This window comes from Rhinoderma darwinii, unplaced genomic scaffold, assembly GCF_050947455.1.
Source record: "Rhinoderma darwinii isolate aRhiDar2 unplaced genomic scaffold, aRhiDar2.hap1 Scaffold_920, whole genome shotgun sequence".
NCBI lineage: Eukaryota > Metazoa > Chordata > Amphibia > Anura > Rhinodermatidae > Rhinoderma > Rhinoderma darwinii.
The window spans coordinates 1-20,919 of NW_027464493.1; positions in this window are offsets into that span (position 1 = coordinate 1).

Consider the following 20,919-nt stretch of genomic DNA (forward strand, 5'->3'; position numbering starts at 1 on the left):
AGTTATTATTATATGTACAGTGTAGAGTTATTATTATATGTACAGTGTAGAGTTATTATTATATGTACGGTGTAGAGTTATTATTATATGTACGGTGTAGAGTTATTATTATATGTACGGTGTAGAGTTATTATTATATGTACAGTGTAGTTATTATTATATGTACAGTGTAGTTATTATTATATGTACAGTGTAGAGTTATTATTATATGTACAGTGTAGAGTTATTATTATATGTACAGTGTAGAGTTATTATTATATGTACAGTGTAGAGTTATTATTATATGTACGGTGTAGAGTTATTATTATATGTACGGTGTAGAGTTATTATTATATGTACAGTGTAGAGTTATTATTATATGTACAGTGTAGAGTTATTATTATATGTACAGTGTAGAGTTATTATTATATGTACAGTGTAGAGTTATTATTATATGTACGGTGTAGAGTTATTATTATATGTACAGTGTAGAGTTATTATATGTACAGTGTAGAGTTATTATTATATGTACAGTGTAGAGTTATTATTATATGTACGGTGTAGAGTTATTATTATATGTACAGTGTAGAGTTATTATTATATGTACAGTGTAGAGTTATTATTATATGTACAGTGTAGAGTTATTATTATATGTACAGTGTAGAGTTATTATTATATGTACAGTGTAGAGTTATTATTATATGTACAGTGTAGAGTTATTATTATATGTACAGTGTAGAGTTATTATTATATGTACAGTGTAGAGTTATTATTATATGTACGGTGTAGAGTTATTATTATATGTACGGTGTAGAGTTATTATTATATGTACAGTGTAGAGTTATTATTATATGTACAGTGTAGTTATTATATGTACAGTGTAGAGTTATTATTATATGTACAGTGTAGAGTTATTATTATATGTACGGTGTAGTTATTATTATATGTACAGTGTAGAGTTATTATTATATGTACAGTGTAGAGTTATTATTATATGTACAGTGTAGTTATTATATGTACAGTGTAGAGTTATTATTATATGTACAGTGTAGAGTTATTATTATATGTACGGTGTAGTTATTATTATATGTACAGTGTAGAGTTATTATTATATGTACAGTGTAGAGTTATTATTATATGTACGGTGTAGAGTTATTATTATATGTACAGTGTAGAGTTATTATTATATGTACAGTGTAGAGTTATTATTATATGTACAGTGTAGAGTTATTATTATATGTACAGTGTAGAGTTATTATTATATGTACGGTGTAGAGTTATTATTATATGTACAGTGTAGAGTTATTATTATATGTACAGTGTAGAGTTATTATTATATGTACGGTGTAGAGTTATTATTATATGTACAGTGTAGAGTTATTATTATATGTACAGTGTAGAGTTATTATTATATGTACGGTGTAGAGTTATTATTATATGTACAGTGTAGAGTTATTATTATATGTACGGTGTAGAGTTATTATATGTACAGTGTAGAGTTATTATTATATGTACAGTGTAGAGTTATTATTATATGTACGGTGTAGAGTTATTATTATATGTACAGTGTAGAGTTATTATTATATGTACAGTGTAGAGTTATTATTATATGTACAGTGTAGTTATTATTATATGTACGGTGTAGAGTTATTATTATATGTACAGTGCAGAGTTATTATTATATGTACGGTGTAGAGTTATTATTATATGTACAGTGTAGAGTTATTATTATATGTACAGTGTAGAGTTATTATTATATGTACGGTGTAGAGTTATTATTATATGTACAGTGTAGAGTTATTATTATATGTACGGTGTAGAGTTATTATTATATGTACGGTGTAGAGTTATTATTATATGTACGGTGTAGAGTTATTATTATATGTACGGTGTAGAGTTATTATTATATGTACGGTGTAGAGTTATTATTATATGTACAGTGTAGTTATTATTATATGTACGGTGTAGAGTTATTATTATATGTACGGTGTAGAGTTATTATTATATGTACGGTGTAGAGTTATTATTATATGTACAGTGTAGAGTTATTATTATATGTACGGTGTAGAGTTATTATATGTACAGTGTAGAGTTATTATTATATGTACAGTGTAGAGTTATTATTATATGTACAGTGTAGAGTTATTATTATATGTACGGTGTAGAGTTATTATTATATGTACAGTGTAGAGTTATTATTATATGTACAGTGTAGAGTTATTATTATATGTACAGTGTAGAGTTATTATTATATGTACAGTGCAGAGTTATTATTATATGTACAGTGTAGAGTTATTATTATATGTACAGTGTAGAGTTATTATTATATGTACGGTGTAGAGTTATTATTATATGTACAGTGTAGAGTTATTATTATATGTACAGTGCAGAGTTATTATTATATGTACAGTGTAGAGTTATTATTATATGTACAGTGTAGAGTTATTATTATATGTACGGTGTAGAGTTATTATTATATGTACAGTGTAGAGTTATTATTATATGTACAGTGTAGAGTTATTATTATATGTACAGTGTAGAGTTATTATTATATGTACAGTGCAGAGTTATTATTATATGTACAGTGCAGAGTTATTATTATATGTACAGTGTAGAGTTATTATTATATGTACAGTGTAGTTATTATTATATGTACAGTGTAGAGTTATTATTATATGTACGGTGTAGAGTTATTATTATATGTACGGTGTAGAGTTATTATTATATGTACGGTGTAGAGTTATTATTATATGTACAGTGTAGAGTTATTATTATATGTACAGTGTAGAGTTATTATTATATGTACAGTGTAGAGTTATTATATGTACAGTGTAGAGTTATTATTATATGTACAGTGTAGAGTTATTATTATATGTACAGTGTAGAGTTATTATTATATGTACAGTGTAGAGTTATTATTATATGTACGGTGTAGAGTTATTATTATATGTACAGTGTAGAGTTATTATTATATGTACAGTGTAGAGTTATTATTATATGTACAGTGTAGAGTTATTATTATATGTACAGTGTAGAGTTATTATTATATGTACGGTGTAGAGTTATTATATGTACAGTGTAGAGTTATTATTATATGTACAGTGTAGAGTTATTATTATATGTACGGTGTAGAGTTATTATATGTACAGTGTAGAGTTATTATTATATGTACAGTGTAGAGTTATTATTATATGTACAGTGTAGAGTTATTATTATATGTACGGTGTAGAGTTATTATTATATGTACAGTGTAGAGTTATTATTATATGTACAGTGTAGAGTTATTATTATATGTACGGTGTAGAGTTATTATTATATGTACGGTGTAGAGTTATTATATGTACAGTGTAGAGTTATTATTATATGTACAGTGTAGAGTTATTATTATATGTACAGTGTAGAGTTATTATTATATGTACGGTGTAGAGTTATTATTATATGTACAGTGTAGAGTTATTATTATATGTACACTGTAGAGTTATTATTATATGTACAGTGTAGAGTTATTATTATATGTACAGTGTAGAGTTATTATTATATGTACGGTGTAGAGTTATTATTATATGTACAGTGTAGAGTTATTATTATATGTACGGTGCAGAGTTATTATATTATAGGATTATTAGATTAGTATTATATGATTATTACAGTGGGGCGGGACGGGGCGCTGTGTATACCGGAGACCCTTCCTGCCGGCGGCCGCGCTGAGTGACCGGAAGTGCCGTGGGCATGAGCCGCTGTGACCGGAAGTGCCTCTGTGGAGGGGGTCTGATGACGTAGCTGGTGACGCAGGCGCTGTGGGGTGCGCGCTCTATGTGTGGGAGTGCGCGCTCCCGTGCTGCGCTCCGTTATTATCGGCAGAGATAGCAGCGGAGAGCGGAGAGCGGACACCACCCACCCCGGGGCCCCCTCCCCCGCCCCGGCAGCATCACCTCCTATCCTATCCTGTCCGGTACCGCTCCTTCTTTCATTCATTGTGCCCCTGCTCCGGCATTAACCCCTTCCCTGCCTCGTCGTAGATTTGTGTGCCCCCATTAATTGGGATTCGTGGTTCGACATGAATTTCCCTCCCCCCGGCCTGTCTGGTAGCCCCCAGTCTTCCCTCAGCTCCCAGGTGTCCGGGGCCCCAGGTACCTCACAGTTCGGGACGGTCCCCCAGTTTGGCGCTGGAGCGGTGAATCAGTCGTCCGGAGCGCCCCCGTATGTCCTGTCCAACTCCGTGGCCATCAGAGCAGAGATCCAGAGGTTTGAGTCCGTGCACCCCAATATTTACGCCATTTACGATCTGATCGAGAGGGTGGACGACTTATCCCTGCAGAACCAGATCCGGGAGCATGTCATCGCCATCGAAGGTGAGTGTTAGGGGGCGGACGCAGCGATGGGATGGGCGCTGCGAGTGGGCGGGCGCAGCGAGGCTAGGGGGCGGGCTTAACAAGGCGGGGGGCGGGCGCTGCGAGTGGGTGCTACGAGGCGAGGGGGCGGGCAAGGCTAGGGGGCGGGCCTAACAAGGCGGGGCGGGCGCTGCGAGTGGGCGGGGTGAGGGGCGGGCTTAATGGGGCGAAAGGGCGGTCGTAGCAAAGCGAGGGGGCGGGCGAAGCGAGGGGGCGGACTCAGCGAGGCGAGGGGGCGGGCACAGCGAGCGGGCGCAGCGAGGCCAGGGGGGACGGACACAACGAGGGGTGGACGTCCCAAGGCAGGGAGCAGAGGGGATGTATCGGGGGAAGAGGACGGATGGTTACGGGAAAGGGGGGGATGTATTGGGCAAGGGGCGCATGGTTCGGGGGCAGGGGGGGATGTATCGGGGGAAGGAGGTGGATGTAACGGGGACACATCATACACTCCGTATCCATAGCACCGTAAATACAACATTGTAGACCTGTGCTCCACATTCTCTACAACCAACCATAGACATTGTGTCCTACACCTGATGATGGAGAGGTCCTGACACTGAACCATAGACGCTCTTCACATCATTATAGAGAGGACCTGACACTGAACCATAGACGCTCATCACATCATTGTAGAGAGGACCTGACACTGAACCATAGACGCTCGTCATATCATTGTAGAGAGGACCTGACCCTGAACCATAGACGCTCATCACATCATTGTAGAGAGGACCGGACACTGAACCATAGACGCTCATCACATCATTGTAGAGAGGACCTGACACTGAACCATAGACGCTCATCACATCATTATAGAGAGGACCTGACACTGAACCATAGACGCTCATCACATCATTGTAGAGAGGACCTGACACTGAACCATAGACGCTCATCACATCATTGTAGAGAAGACCTGACACTGAACCATAGACGCTCATCACATCATTGTAGAGAGGACCTGACACTGAACCATAGATGCTCATCACATTATAGAGAGGACCTGACACTGAACCATAGACGCTCATCACATCATTGTAGAGAGGACCGGACACTGAACCATAGACGCTCATCACATCATTGTAGAGAGGACCGGACACTGAACCATAGACGCACATCACATCATTGTAGAGAGGACCGGACACTGAACCATAGACGCTCATCATATGATTGTAGAGAGGACCGGACACTGAACCATAGACGCTCATCACATCATTGTAGAGGGGACCTGACACTGAACCATAGATGCTCATCACATCATTGTAGAGAGGACCGGACACTGAACCATAGACGCTCATCACATCATTGTAGAGGGGACCTGACACTGAACCATAGATGCTCATCACATCATTATAGAGAGGACCTGACACTGAACCATAGATGCTCATCACATCATTATAGAGAGGACCTGACACTGAACCATAGACGCTCATCACATCATTGTAGAGAGGACCTGACACTGAACCATAGACGCTCATCACATCATTGTAGAGAGGACCTGACACTGAACCATAGATGCTCATCACATCATTATAGAGAAGACCTGACACTGAACCATAGACGCTCATCACATTATTGTAGAGAGGACCTGACACTGAACCATAGACGCTCATCACATCATTGTAGAGAGGACCGGACACTGAACCATAGATGCTCATCACATCATTGTAGAGAGGACCGGACACTGAACCATAGACGCTCATCACATCATTGTACAGAGGACCGGACACTGAACCATAGACGCTCATCATATGATTGTAGAGAGGACCGGACACTGAACCATAGACGCTCATCACATCATTGTAGAGGGGACCTGACACTGAACCATAGACGCTCATCACATCATTGTAGAGAGGAACGGACACTGAACCATAGACGCTCATCACATGATTGTAGAGAGGACCTGACACTGAACCATAGACGCTCATCACATTATTGTAGAGGTGACCTGACACTGAACCATAGACGCTCATCACATCATTGTAGAGATGACCTGACACTGAACCATAGACGCTCATCACATCATTGTAGAGGGGACCTGACACTGAACCATAGACGCTCATCACATGATTGTAGAGAGGACCTGACACTGAACCATAGACTCTCATCACATCATTGTAGAGAAGACCTGACACTGAACCATAGACGCTCATCACATCATTGTAAAGAGGACCTGACACTGAACCATAGACGCTCATCACATCATTGTAGAGAGGACCGGACACTGAACCATAGACACTCGTCACATCATTGTAGAGAGGACCGGACACTGAACCATAGACACTCATCACATGATTGTAGAGAGGACCTGACACTGAACCATAGACACTCCTCACATGATTGTAGAGAGTACCTGACACTGAACCATAGACGCTCCTCACATGATTGTAGAGGGGACCTGACACTGAACCATAGACGCTCATCACATCATTGTAGAGAGGACCTGACACTGAACCATAGACGCTCATCACATCATTGTAGAGAGGACCTGACACTGAACCATAGACGCTCATCACATCATTGTAGAGGGGACCTGACACTGAACCATAGACGCTCATCACATGATTGTAGAGGGGACCTGACACTGAACCATAGACTCTCATCACATCATTGTAGAGAGGACCTGACACTGAACCATAGACACTCATCATATCATTGTAGAGAGGTCCGGACACTGAACCATAGACGCTCATCACATCATTGTAGAGAGGACCGGAAACTGAACCATAGACACTCATCACTTCATTGTAGAGAGGACCGGACACTGAACCATAGACACTCATCACATCATTGTAGAGAGGACCAGACACTGAACCATAGACGCTCATCACATCATTGTAGAGAGGACCGGACACTGAACCATAGACGTTCATCAAATCATTGTAGAGGGGACCTGACACTGAACCATAGACGCTCGTCATATCATTCTGTACTGGACACTGAACCATAGACTCTCATCACATGATTGTAGAGAGGACCGGACACTGAACCATAGACGCTCGTCATATCATTCTGTACTGGACACTGAACCATAGACTCTCATCACATGATTGTAGAGAGGACCTGACACTGAACCATAGACGCTCATCACATCATTGTAGAGGGGACCTGACACTGAACCATAGACGCTCATCACATCATTGTAGAGGGGACCTGACACTGAACCATAGACGCTCATCATATCATTCTGTACTGGACACTGAACCATAGACGCTCATCAAATCATTGTAGAGGGGACCTGACACTGAACCATAGACGCTCGTCATATCATTCTGTACTGGACACTGAACCATAGACTCTCATCACATGATTGTAGAGGGGACCGGACACTGAACCATGGACGCTCATCACATGATTGTAGACGGGACCTGACACTGAACCATAGACGCTCATCACATGATTGTAGAGAGGACCTGACACTGAACCATAGACGCTCATCACATCATTGTAGAGGGGACCTGACACTGAACCATAGACGCTCATCATATCATTCTGTACTGGACACTGAACCATAGACGCTCATCACATCATTGTAGACGGGACCTGACACTGAACCATAGACGCTCCTCACATCATTGTAGAGAGGACCTGACACTGAACCATAGACGCTCCTCACATCATTGTAGAGAGGACCTGACCCTGAACCATAGACGCTCATCACATCATTGTAAAGGGGGACCTGACACTGAACCATAGACGCTCATCACATCATTGTAGAGGGGACCTGACACAACCATAGACGCTCATCACATGATTGTAGAGAGGACCTGACACTGAACCATAGACGCTCATCACATCATTGTAGAGAGGACCGGACACTGAACCATAGACGCTCATCACATCATTGTAGAGAGGACCTGACACTGAACCATAGACGCTCCTCACATCATTGTAGAGAGGACCTGACACTGAACCATAGACGCTCATCACATCATTGTAGAGGGGACCTGACACTGAACCATAGATGCTCATCACATCATTGTAGAGGGGACCTGACACTGAACCATAGACTCTCATCACATCATTGTAGAGAGGACCGGACACTGAACCATAGACGCTCATCACATTGTAGAGAGGACCTGACACTGAACCATAGACGCTCATCACATCATTGTAGAGGGGACCTGACACTGAACCATAGACGCTCATCACATCATTGTAGAGGGGACTTGACCCTGAACCTGACCCTGAACCATAGACGCTCATCACATCATTGTAGAGGGGACCTGACACTGAACCATAGACGCTCATCACATCATTGTAGATGGGACCTGACACTGAACCATAGACGCTCATCACATCATTGTAGAGAGGACCGGACACTGAACCATAGACGCTCATCACATCATTGTAGAGAGGACCTGACACTGAACCATAGACGCTCCTCACATCATTGTAGAGAGGACCTGACCCTGAACCATAGACGCTCATCACATCATTGTAGAGGGGACCTGACACTGAACCATAGATGCTCATCACATCATTGTAGAGGGGACCTGACACTGAACCATAGACTCTCATCACATCATTGTAGAGAGGACCGGACACTGAACCATAGACGCTCATCACATCATTGTAGAGAGGACCTGACACTGAACCATAGACGCTCATCACATCATTGATAAACCGGAGAAACAGAGTCCATATATATCAATGTATGAAAATAACTATCTTTATTAAAGAACAAAAATAAAATACATAAAATGACATAGACAGAGAATCCAAAAATAGTCCTAAAACGGATCACAGGAGTGTATATTGAGTCTATATATATATATATATATTAGAAAACCCTGATGGTATGCATAGTTACTATGACTCAATATGACTCCAACCTGGGGTGCATAAACATGAAAATGGTATCAAAGTATGAATTTGTGTAAAAAAAAGGCAATGTGCCTAACTCTGAAAAAAGTCTATAGTGACTAGAAAGTAAGTAGTTATTGCCTAAAGACAGATGGCACAAAGAGCCAAAATGTACTTCCAGAGTATGCACTTACCCATGTATGGGAGGTGAGATGTGACCCAGCAGTGTAGGATAGCGCCCCGACGCGCGTTTCGCCCGTAGCTTTCTCAAGGGGTGCAGATGTTATTTTGGTGCCCTGTTTATATATGAATCGATAGAGACATCTGATCTCCCCTCTGCCAATCAGGAGCCGATCTAAGCGGCGCCTGACTGTGACGGAACTTAGGTATCGCCGCCGGACATCAGTGACCCACTGCGCATGCGCGAGTCCCGGGACGCGTCACCAGGGAAACAGCGCAGGCGCAGAGAGCCATATTGAAAGACCGGCAGACGAACATCAAGCCCTGCCTATTTCTTATAGGTCCCATCTAAAGGGCCAAGAGGTATGAGTATATATTACCAGGATTATTGGGTCTGTGGGATGCTCGAACTACGCTCGCTGAGCATAGTTATTTAGTATCTAAAAAGAATGTAAAATTTAATAACAGGTTGAATACCTGCATTATAGCACCATCTAGTGGTTATGTTTAAAAGTGAAAGTTTATATTCAAAAAAAGAGAATATTAAAGATGAGATATAAGTGTGTGATGAAGTGTAGACAAAGTGTCAATGTGAAAAGAAAAATTATGTGCAACAATGGATAGTTGTAAATCATTACGAAATACAAATATATTACATATATATGTAACAGTGAGTATAGAAAATTATAATCCTCGAATAAATTAATACATATATAAAACACTGTAATCAGAGGAATACACGTGACATAATTAAAGTGATTAAAACAGATCGTGAAAACAAATACACAAATGTTAAGGTGTATATTAAATCACTGGAAAATATATATATGATAAATACTAAGAAGACAAATAATCCAATATATAAAAAGTACAAATATCATGTATTCACAGAAGGACATAATCCCATATAATTATAAAGACAGTGATAAAGAATAAAGAAGAGAATAAAATATAAAAAAATATAAAAAATAAAAGAGAGAGAAATTTAAATCGAGCATTCTTCTTTCTTTTCCGCGGCAAATCACATCATTGTAGAGGGGACCTGACACTGAACCATAGACTCTCATCACATGATTGTAGATGGGACCTGACACTGAACCATAGACGCTCATCACATCATTGTAGAGAGGACCGGACACTGAACCATAGACGCTCATCACATCATTGTAGAGAGGACCTGACACTGAACCATAGACGCTCATCACATGATTGTAGAGAGGACCGGACACTGAACCATAGACGCTCATCACATCATTGTAGAGAGGACCGGACACTGAACCATAGACGCTCATCACATGATTGTAGAGAGGACCTGACACTGAACCATAGACGCTCATCACATCATTGTAGAGGGGACCGGACACTGAACCATAGACGCTCATCACATCATTGTAGAGAGGACCTGATACTGAACCATAGACGCTCATCACATCATTGTAGAGGGGACCTGACACTGAACCATAGACGCTCATCACATCATTGTAGAGAGGACCGGACACTGAACCATAGACGCTCATCACATCATTGTAGAGAGTACCTGACACTGAACCATAGACACTCATCACCTCATTGTAGAGAGGACCTGACACTGAACCATAGACGCTCATCACATCATTGTAGAGAAGACCTGACACTGAACCATAGACGCTCGTCACATCATTGTAGAGAGGACCGGACACTGAACCATAGACGCTCATCACAACATTGTAGAGAGGACCGGACACTGAACCATAGACGCTCATCACATCATTGTAGAGGGGACCTGACACTGAACCATAGACGCTCATCACATGATTGTAGAGGGGACCGGACACTGAACCATAGACGCTCATCATATCATTCTGTACTGGACACTGAACCATAGACGCTCATCACATGATTGTAGAGGGGACCGGACACTGAACCATAGACGCTCATCACATGATTGTAGAGAGGACCTGACACTGAACCATAGACGCTCATCACATCATTGTAGAGAGGACCAGACCCTGAACCATAGACGCTCATCACATGATTGTAGAGAGGACCTGACACTGAACCATAGACACTCATCACATCATTGTAGAGAGGACCTGACACTGAACCATAGACGCTCCTCACATGATTGTAGAGAGTACCTGACACTGAACCATAGACGCTCCTCACATGATTGTAGAGGGGACCTGACACTGAACCATAGACGCTCATCACATCATTGTAAAGAGGACCTGACACTGAACCATAGACGCTCATCACATCATTGTAGAGAGGACCGGACACTGAACCATAGACGCTCATCATATTATTCTGTACTGGACACTGAACCATAGACACTCATCACATGATTGTAGAGAGGACCGGACACTGAACCATAGACGCTCATCACATCATTGTAGAGAGGACCGGACACTGAACCATAGACGCTCATCATATTATTCTGTACTGGACACTGAACCATAGACACTCATCACATGATTGTAGAGAGGACCGGACACTGAACCATAGACACTCATCACATGATTGTAGAGAGGACCTGACACTGAACCATAGACGCTCATCACATCATTGTAGAGGGGACCTGACCCTGAACCTGACCCTGAACCATAGACGCTCATCACATCATTGTAGAGGGGACCTGACACTGAACCATAGACGCTCATCACATCATTGTAGATGGGACCTGACACTGAACCATAGACGCTCATCACATCATTGTAGAGAGGACCTGACACTGAACCATAGACGCTCATCACATCATTGTAGAGAGCACCTGACACTGAACCATAGACGCTCATCACATCATTGTAGAGAGGACCGGACACTGAACCATAGACGCTCATCACATCATTGTAGAGAGGACCTGACACTGAACCATAGACGCTCCTCACATCATTGTAGAGAGGACCTGACACTGAACCATAGACGCTCATCACATCATTGTAGAGGGGACCTGACACTGAACCATAGATGCTCATCACATCATTGTAGAGGGGACCTGACACTGAACCATAGACTCTCATCACATCATTGTAGAGAGGACCGGACACTGAACCATAGACGCTCATCACATTGTAGAGAGGACCTGACACTGAACCATAGACGCTCATCACATCATTGTAGAGGGGACCTGACACTGAACCATAGACGCTCATCACATCATTGTAGAGAGGACCGGACACTGAACCATAGACTCTCATCACATCATTGTAGAGAGGACCTGACACTGAACCATAGACGCTCATCACATCATTGTAGAGAAGACCTGACACTGAACCATAGACGCTCGTCACATCATTATAGAGAGGACCTGACACTGAACCATAGACGCTCATCACATCATTATAGAGAGGACCTGACACTGAACCATAGACGCTCATCACATCATTGTAGAGAGGACCTGACACTGAACCATAGACGCTCATCACATCATTGTAGAGGGGACCGGACACTGAACCATAGACGCTCATCACATGATTGTAGAGAGGACCTGACACTGAACCATAGACGCTCATCACATCATTGTAGAGGGGACCGGACACTGAACCATAGACGCTCATCACATCATTGTAGAGAGGACCTGATACTGAACCATAGACGCTCATCACATCATTGTAGAGGGGACCTGACACTGAACCATAGACGCTCATCACATCATTGTAGAGAGGACCGGACACTGAACCATAGACGCTCATCACATCATTGTAGAGAGGACCGGACACTGAACCATAGACTCTCATCACATCATTGTAGAGAGGACCTGACACTGAACCATAGACGCTCATCACATCATTGTAGAGAAGACCTGACACTGAACCATAGACGCTCGTCACATCATTGTAGAGAGGACCGGACACTGAACCATAGACGCTCATCACAACATTGTAGAGAGGACCGGACACTGAACCATAGACGCTCATCACATCATATCATTGTAGAGGGGACCTGACACTGAACCATAGACGCTCATCACATCATTGTAGAGAGGACCTGAAACTGAACCATAAACTCTCATCACATCATTGTAGAGAGGACCTGACACTGAACCATAGACGCTCATCACATCATTGTAGAGAGCACCTGACACTGAACCATAGACGCTCATCACATCATTGTAGAGAGGACCGGACACTGAACCATAGACGCTCATCACATCATTGTAGAGAGGACCTGACACTGAACCATAGACGCTCCTCACATCATTGTAGAGAGGACCTGACACTGAACCATAGACGCTCATCACATCATTGTAGAGAGGACCTGACCCTGAACCATAGACGCTCATCACATCATTGTAGAGGGGACCTGACACTGAACCATAGATGCTCATCACATCATTGTAGAGGGGACCAGACACTGAACCATAGACTCTCATCACATGATTGTAGATGGGACCAGACACTGAACCATAGACTCTCATCACATGATTGTAGATGGGACCTGACACTGAACCATAGACGCTCATCACATCATTGTAGAGAGGACCGGACACTGAACCATAGACGCTCATCACATCATTGTAGAGAGGACCTGACACTGAACCATAGACGCTCATCACATGATTGTAGAGAGGACCGGACACTGAACCATAGACGCTCATCACATCATTGTAGAGAGGACCGGACACTGAACCATAGACGCTCATCATATTATTCTGTACTGGACACTGAACCATAGACACTCATCACATGATTTTAGAGAGGACCTGACACTGAACCATAGACGCTCATCACATCATTGTAGAGGGGACCTGACCCTGAACCTGACCCTGAACCATAGACGCTCATCACATCATTGTAGAGAGGACCTGACACTGAACCATAGACGCTCCTCACATCATTGTAGAGAGGACCTGACACTGAACCATAGACGCTCATCACATCATTGTAGATGGGACCTGACACTGAACCATAGACGCTCATCACATCATTGTAGAGAGGACCTGACACTGAACCATAGACGCTCATCACATCATTGTAGAGAGGACCTGACACTGAACCATAGACGCTCATCACATCATTGTAGAGAGGACCGGACACTGAACCATAGACGCTCATCACATCATTGTAGAGAGGACCTGACACTGAACCATAGACGCTCCTCACATCATTGTAGAGGGGACCTGACACTGAACCATAGATGCTCATCACATCATTGTAGAGGGGACCTGACACTGAACCATAGACTCTCATCACATCATTGTAGAGAGGACCGGACACTGAACCATAGACGCTCATCACATCATTGTAGAGAGGACCTGACACTGAACCATAGACGCTCATCACATCATTGTAGAGGGGACCTGACACTGAACCATAGACGCTCATCACATCATTGTAGAGAGGACCGGACACTGAACCATATACTCTCATCACATCATTGTAGAGAGGACCTGACACTGAACCATAGACGCTCCTCACATCATTGTAGAGAGGACCTGACACTGAACCATAGACGCTCATCACATCATTGTAGAGAGGACCTGACCCTGAACCATAGACGCTCATCACATCATTGTAGAGGGGACCTGACACTGAACCATAGATGCTCATCACATCATTGTAGAGGGGACCAGACACTGAACCATAGACTCTCATCACATGATTGTAGATGGGACCAGACACTGAACCATAGACTCTCATCACATGATTGTAGATGGGACCTGACACTGAACCATAGACGCTCATCACATCATTGTAGAGAGGACCGGACACTGAACCATAGACGCTCATCACATCATTGTAGAGAGGACCTGACACTGAACCATAGACGCTCATCACATGATTGTAGAGAGGACCGGACACTGAACCATAGACGCTCATCACATCATTGTAGAGAGGACCGGACACTGAACCATAGACGCTCATCATATTATTCTGTACTGGACACTGAACCATAGACACTCATCACATGATTTTAGAGAGGACCTGACACTGAACCATAGACGCTCATCACATCATTGTAGAGGGGACCTGACCCTGAACCTGACCCTGAACCATAGACGCTCATCACATCATTGTAGAGAGGACCTGACACTGAACCATAGACGCTCCTCACATCATTGTAGAGAGGACCTGACACTGAACCATAGACGCTCATCACATCATTGTAGATGGGACCTGACACTGAACCATAGACGCTCATCACATCATTGTAGAGAGGACCTGACACTGAACCATAGACGCTCATCACATCATTGTAGAGAGGACCTGACACTGAACCATAGACGCTCATCACATCATTGTAGAGAGGACCGGACACTGAACCATAGACGCTCATCACATCATTGTAGAGAGGACCTGACACTGAACCATAGACGCTCCTCACATCATTGTAGAGGGGACCTGACACTGAACCATAGATGCTCATCACATCATTGTAGAGGGGACCTGACACTGAACCATAGACTCTCATCACATCATTGTAGAGAGGACCGGACACTGAACCATAGACGCTCATCACATCATTGTAGAGAGGACCTGACACTGAACCATAGACGCTCATCACATCATTGTAGAGGGGACCTGACACTGAACCATAGACGCTCATCACATCATTGTAGAGAGGACCGGACACTGAACCATATACTCTCATCACATCATTGTAGAGAGGACCTGACACTGAACCATAGACGCTCATCACATCATTGTAGAGAAGACCTGACACTGAACCATAGACGCTCGTCACATCATTATAGAGAGGACCTGACACTGAACCATAGACGCTCATCACATCATTATAGAGAGGACCTGACACTGAACCATAGACGCTCATCACATCATTGTAGAGAGGACCTGACACTGAACCATAGACGCTCATCACATCATTGTAGAGGGGACCGGACACTGAACCATAGACGCTCATCACATGATTGTAGAGAGGACCTGACACTGAACCATAGACGCTCATCACATCATTGTAGAGGGGACCGGACACTGAACCATAGACGCTCATCACATCATTGTAGAGAGGACCTGATACTGAACCATAGACGCTCATCACATCATTGTAGAGGGGACCTGACACTGAACCATAGACGCTCATCACATCATTGTAGAGAGGACCGGACACTGAACCATAGACGCTCATCACATCATTGTAGAGGGGACCTGACACTGAACCATAGACTCTCATCACATCATTGTAGAGAGGACCTGACACTGAACCATAGACGCTCATCACATCATTGTAGAGAAGACCTGACACTGAACCATAGACGCTCGTCACATCATTGTAGAGAGGACCGGACACTGAACCATAGACGCTCATCACAACATTGTAGAGAGGACCTGACACTGAACCATAGACGCTCATCACATGATTGTAGAGGGGACCTGAAACTGAACCATAGACTCTCATCACATCATTGTACAGAGGACCTGACACTGAACCATAGACGCTCATCACATCATTGTAGAGAGCACCTGACACTGAACCATAGACGCTCATCACATCATTGTAGAGAGGACCGGACACTGAACCATAGACGCTCATCACATCATTGTAGAGAGGACCTGACACTGAACCATAGACGCTCCTCACATCATTGTAGAGAGGACCTGACACTGAACCATAGACGCTCATCACATCATTGTAGAGAGGACCTGACCCTGAACCATAGACGCTCATCACATCATTGTAGAGGGGACCTGACACTGAACCATAGATGCTCATCACATCATTGTAGAGAGGACCAGACACTGAACCATAGACGCTCATCACATCATTGTAGAGGGGACCGGACACTGAACCATAGACGCTCATCACATCATTATAGAGAGGACCTGACACTGAACCATAGCCGCTCATCACATCATTGTAGAGAGGACCAGACACTGAACCATAGACTCTCATCACATGATTGTAGATGGGACCTGACACTGAACCATAGACGCTCATCACATCATTGTAGAGAGGACCGGACACTGAACCATAGACGCTCATCACATCATTGTAGAGAGGACCGGACACTGAACCATAGACGCTCATCACAACATTGTAGAGAGGACCGGACACTGAACCATAGACGCTCATCACATCATTGTAGAGGGGACCTGACACTGAACCATAGACGCTCATCACATCATTGTAGAGAGGACCTGACACTGAACCATAGACGCTCCTCACATGATTGTAGAGGGGACCGGACACTGAACCATAGACGCTCATCACATGATTGTAGAGAGGACCTGACACTGAACCATAGACGCTCATCACATCATTGTAGAGGGGACCTGACACTGAACCATAGACGCTCATCATATCATTCTGTACTGGACACTGAACCATAGATGCTCATCACATCATTGTAGAGAAGACCTGACACTGAACCATAGACGCTCATCACATCATTGTAGAGAGGACCTGACACTGAACCATAGACGCTCATCACATCATTGTAGAGAGCACCTGACACTGAACCATAGACGCTCATCACATCATTGTAGAGAGGACCTGACACTGAACCATAGACGCTCATCACATCATTGTAGAGAGAACCGGACATTGAACCATAGACGCTCATCACATCATTGTAGAGGGGACCGGACACTGAACCATAGACGCTCGTCATATCATTCTGTACTGGACACTGAACCATAGACTCTCATCACATGATTGTAGGGAGGACCTGACACTGAACCATAGACGCTCATCACATGATTGTAGAGAGGACCTGACACTGAACCATAGACGCTCATCACATCATTGTAGAGGGGACCTGACACTGAACCATAGACGCTCATCATATCATTCTGTACTGGACACTGAACCATAGACGCTCATCATATCATTCTGTACTGGACACTGAACCATAGACTCTCATCAGATGATTGTAGAGAGGACCAGACACGGAACCATTTACGCTCATCCCATCATTGTAGAGAGGTCCTGACACTGAACCATAGACGCTCATCACAACATTGTAGAGAGGACCTGACACTGAACCATAGACGCTCCTCACATCATTGTAGAGAGGACCTGACACTGAACCATAGACGCTCATCACATCATTGTAGAGGGGACCGGACACTGAACCATAGACGCTCTTCACATCATTGTAGAGAGGACCTGACACTGCACCATAGACGCTCATCACATCATTGTAGAGGGGACCTGACACTGAACCATAGACGCTCATCACATCATTGTAGAGAGGACCGGACACTGAACCATAGACGCTCATCACATGATTGTAGAGGGGACCTGACACTGAACCATAGACGCTCATCACATCATTGTAGAGAGGACCTGACACTGAACCATAGACGCTCATCACATCATTGTAGAGGGGACCGGACACTGAACCATAGACGCTCATCACATGATTGTAGAGAGGACCTGATACTGAACCATAGACGCTCATCACATCATTGTAGAGAGCACCTGACACTGAACCATAGACGCTCATCACATCATTGTAGAGAGGACCGGACACTGAACCATAGACGCTCATCACATCATTGTAGAGAGGACCTGACACTGAACCATAGACGCTCCTCACATCATTGTAGAGAGGACCTGACACTGAACCATAGACGCTCATCACATCATTGTAGAGAGGACCTGACCCTGAACCATAGACGCTCATCACATCATTGTAGAGGGGACCTGACACTGAACCATAGATGCTCATCACATCATTGTAGAGGGGACCTGACACTGAACCATAGACTCTCATCACATGATTGTAGAGGGGACCTGACACTGAACCATAGACGCTCATCACATCATTGTAGAGAGGACCGGACACTGAATCATAGACGCTCATCACATGATTGTAGAGAGGACCTGACACTGAACCATAGACGCTCATCACATGATTGTAGAGAGGACCGGACACTGAACCATAGACGCTCATCACATCATTGTAGAGAGGACCGGACACTGAACCATAGACGCTCATCACATCATTGTAGAGAAGACCTGACACTGAACCATAGACGCTCGTCACATCATTGTAGAGAGGACCTGACACTGTACCATAGACGCTCATCACATCATTGTAGAGGGGACCGGACACTGAACCATAGACGCTCATCACATGATTGTAGAGAGGACCTGACACTGAACCATAGACGCTCATCACATCATTGTAGAGGGGACCGGACACTGAACCATAGACGCTCATCACATCATTGTAGAGAGGACCTGATACTGAACCATAGACGCTCATCACATCATTGTAGAGGGGACCTGACACTGAACCATAGACGCTCATCACATCATTGTAGAGAGGACCGGACACTGAACCATAGACGCTCGTCACATCATTGTAGAGAGGACTTGACACTGAACCATAGACACTCATCACATTAATGTAGAGGGGACCGGACACTGAACCATAGACGCTCATCACATGATTGTAGAGAGGACCTGACACTGAACCATAGACGCTCATCACATCATTGTAGAGAGGACCTGACACTGCACCATAGACGCTCATCACATCATTGTAGAGGGGACCTGACACTGAACCATAGACGCTCATCACATGATTGTAGAGAGGACCTGACACTGAACCATAGACGCTCATCACATGATTGTAGAGGGGACCTGACACTGAACCATAGATGCTCATCACATCATTGTAGAGAGGACCTGACACTGAACCATAGACGCTCGTCACATCATTGTAGAGAAGACCTGACACTGAACCATAGACGCTCGTCACATCATTGTAGAGAGGACCGGACACTGAACCATAGACGCTCATCACAACATTGTAGAGAGGACCGGACACTGAACCATAGACGCTCATCACATCATTGTAGAGGGGACCTGACACTGAACCATAGACGCTCATCACATGATTGTAGAGGGGACCTGAAACTGAACCATAGACTCTCATCACATCATTGTAGAGAGGACCTGACACTGAACCATAGACGCTCCTCACATGATTGTAGAGGGGACCTGACACTGAACCATAGACGCTCATCACATCATTGTAGAGGGGACCGGACACTGAACCATAGACGCTCATCACATGATTGTAGAGAGAACCTGACACTGAACCATAGACGCTCATCACATCATTGTAGAGGGGACCTGACACTGAACCATAGACGCTCATCATATCATTCTGTACTGGACACTGAACCATAGACGCTCATCACATCATTGTAGACAGGACCTGACACTGAACCATAGCCGCTCATCACATCATTGTAGAGGGGACCGGACACTGAACCATAGACGCTCATCACATGATTGTAGAGGGGTCCTGACACTGAACCATAGACACTCATCACTTCATTGTAGAGAGGACCGGACACTGAACCATAGACGCTCATCACATCATTGTAGAGAGGACCGGACACTGAACCATAGACGCTCATCACATCATTGTAGAGGGGACCTGACACTGAACCATAGACGCTCATCACATGATTGTAGAGGGGTCCTGACACTGAACCATAGACACTCATCACTTCATTGTAGAGAGGACCGGACACTGAACCATAGACACTCATCACATCATTATAGAGAGGACCTGACACTGAACCATAGACGCTCCTCACATGATTGTAGAGAGTACCTGACACTGAACCATAGACGCTCCTCACATGATTGTAGAGGGGACCTGACACTG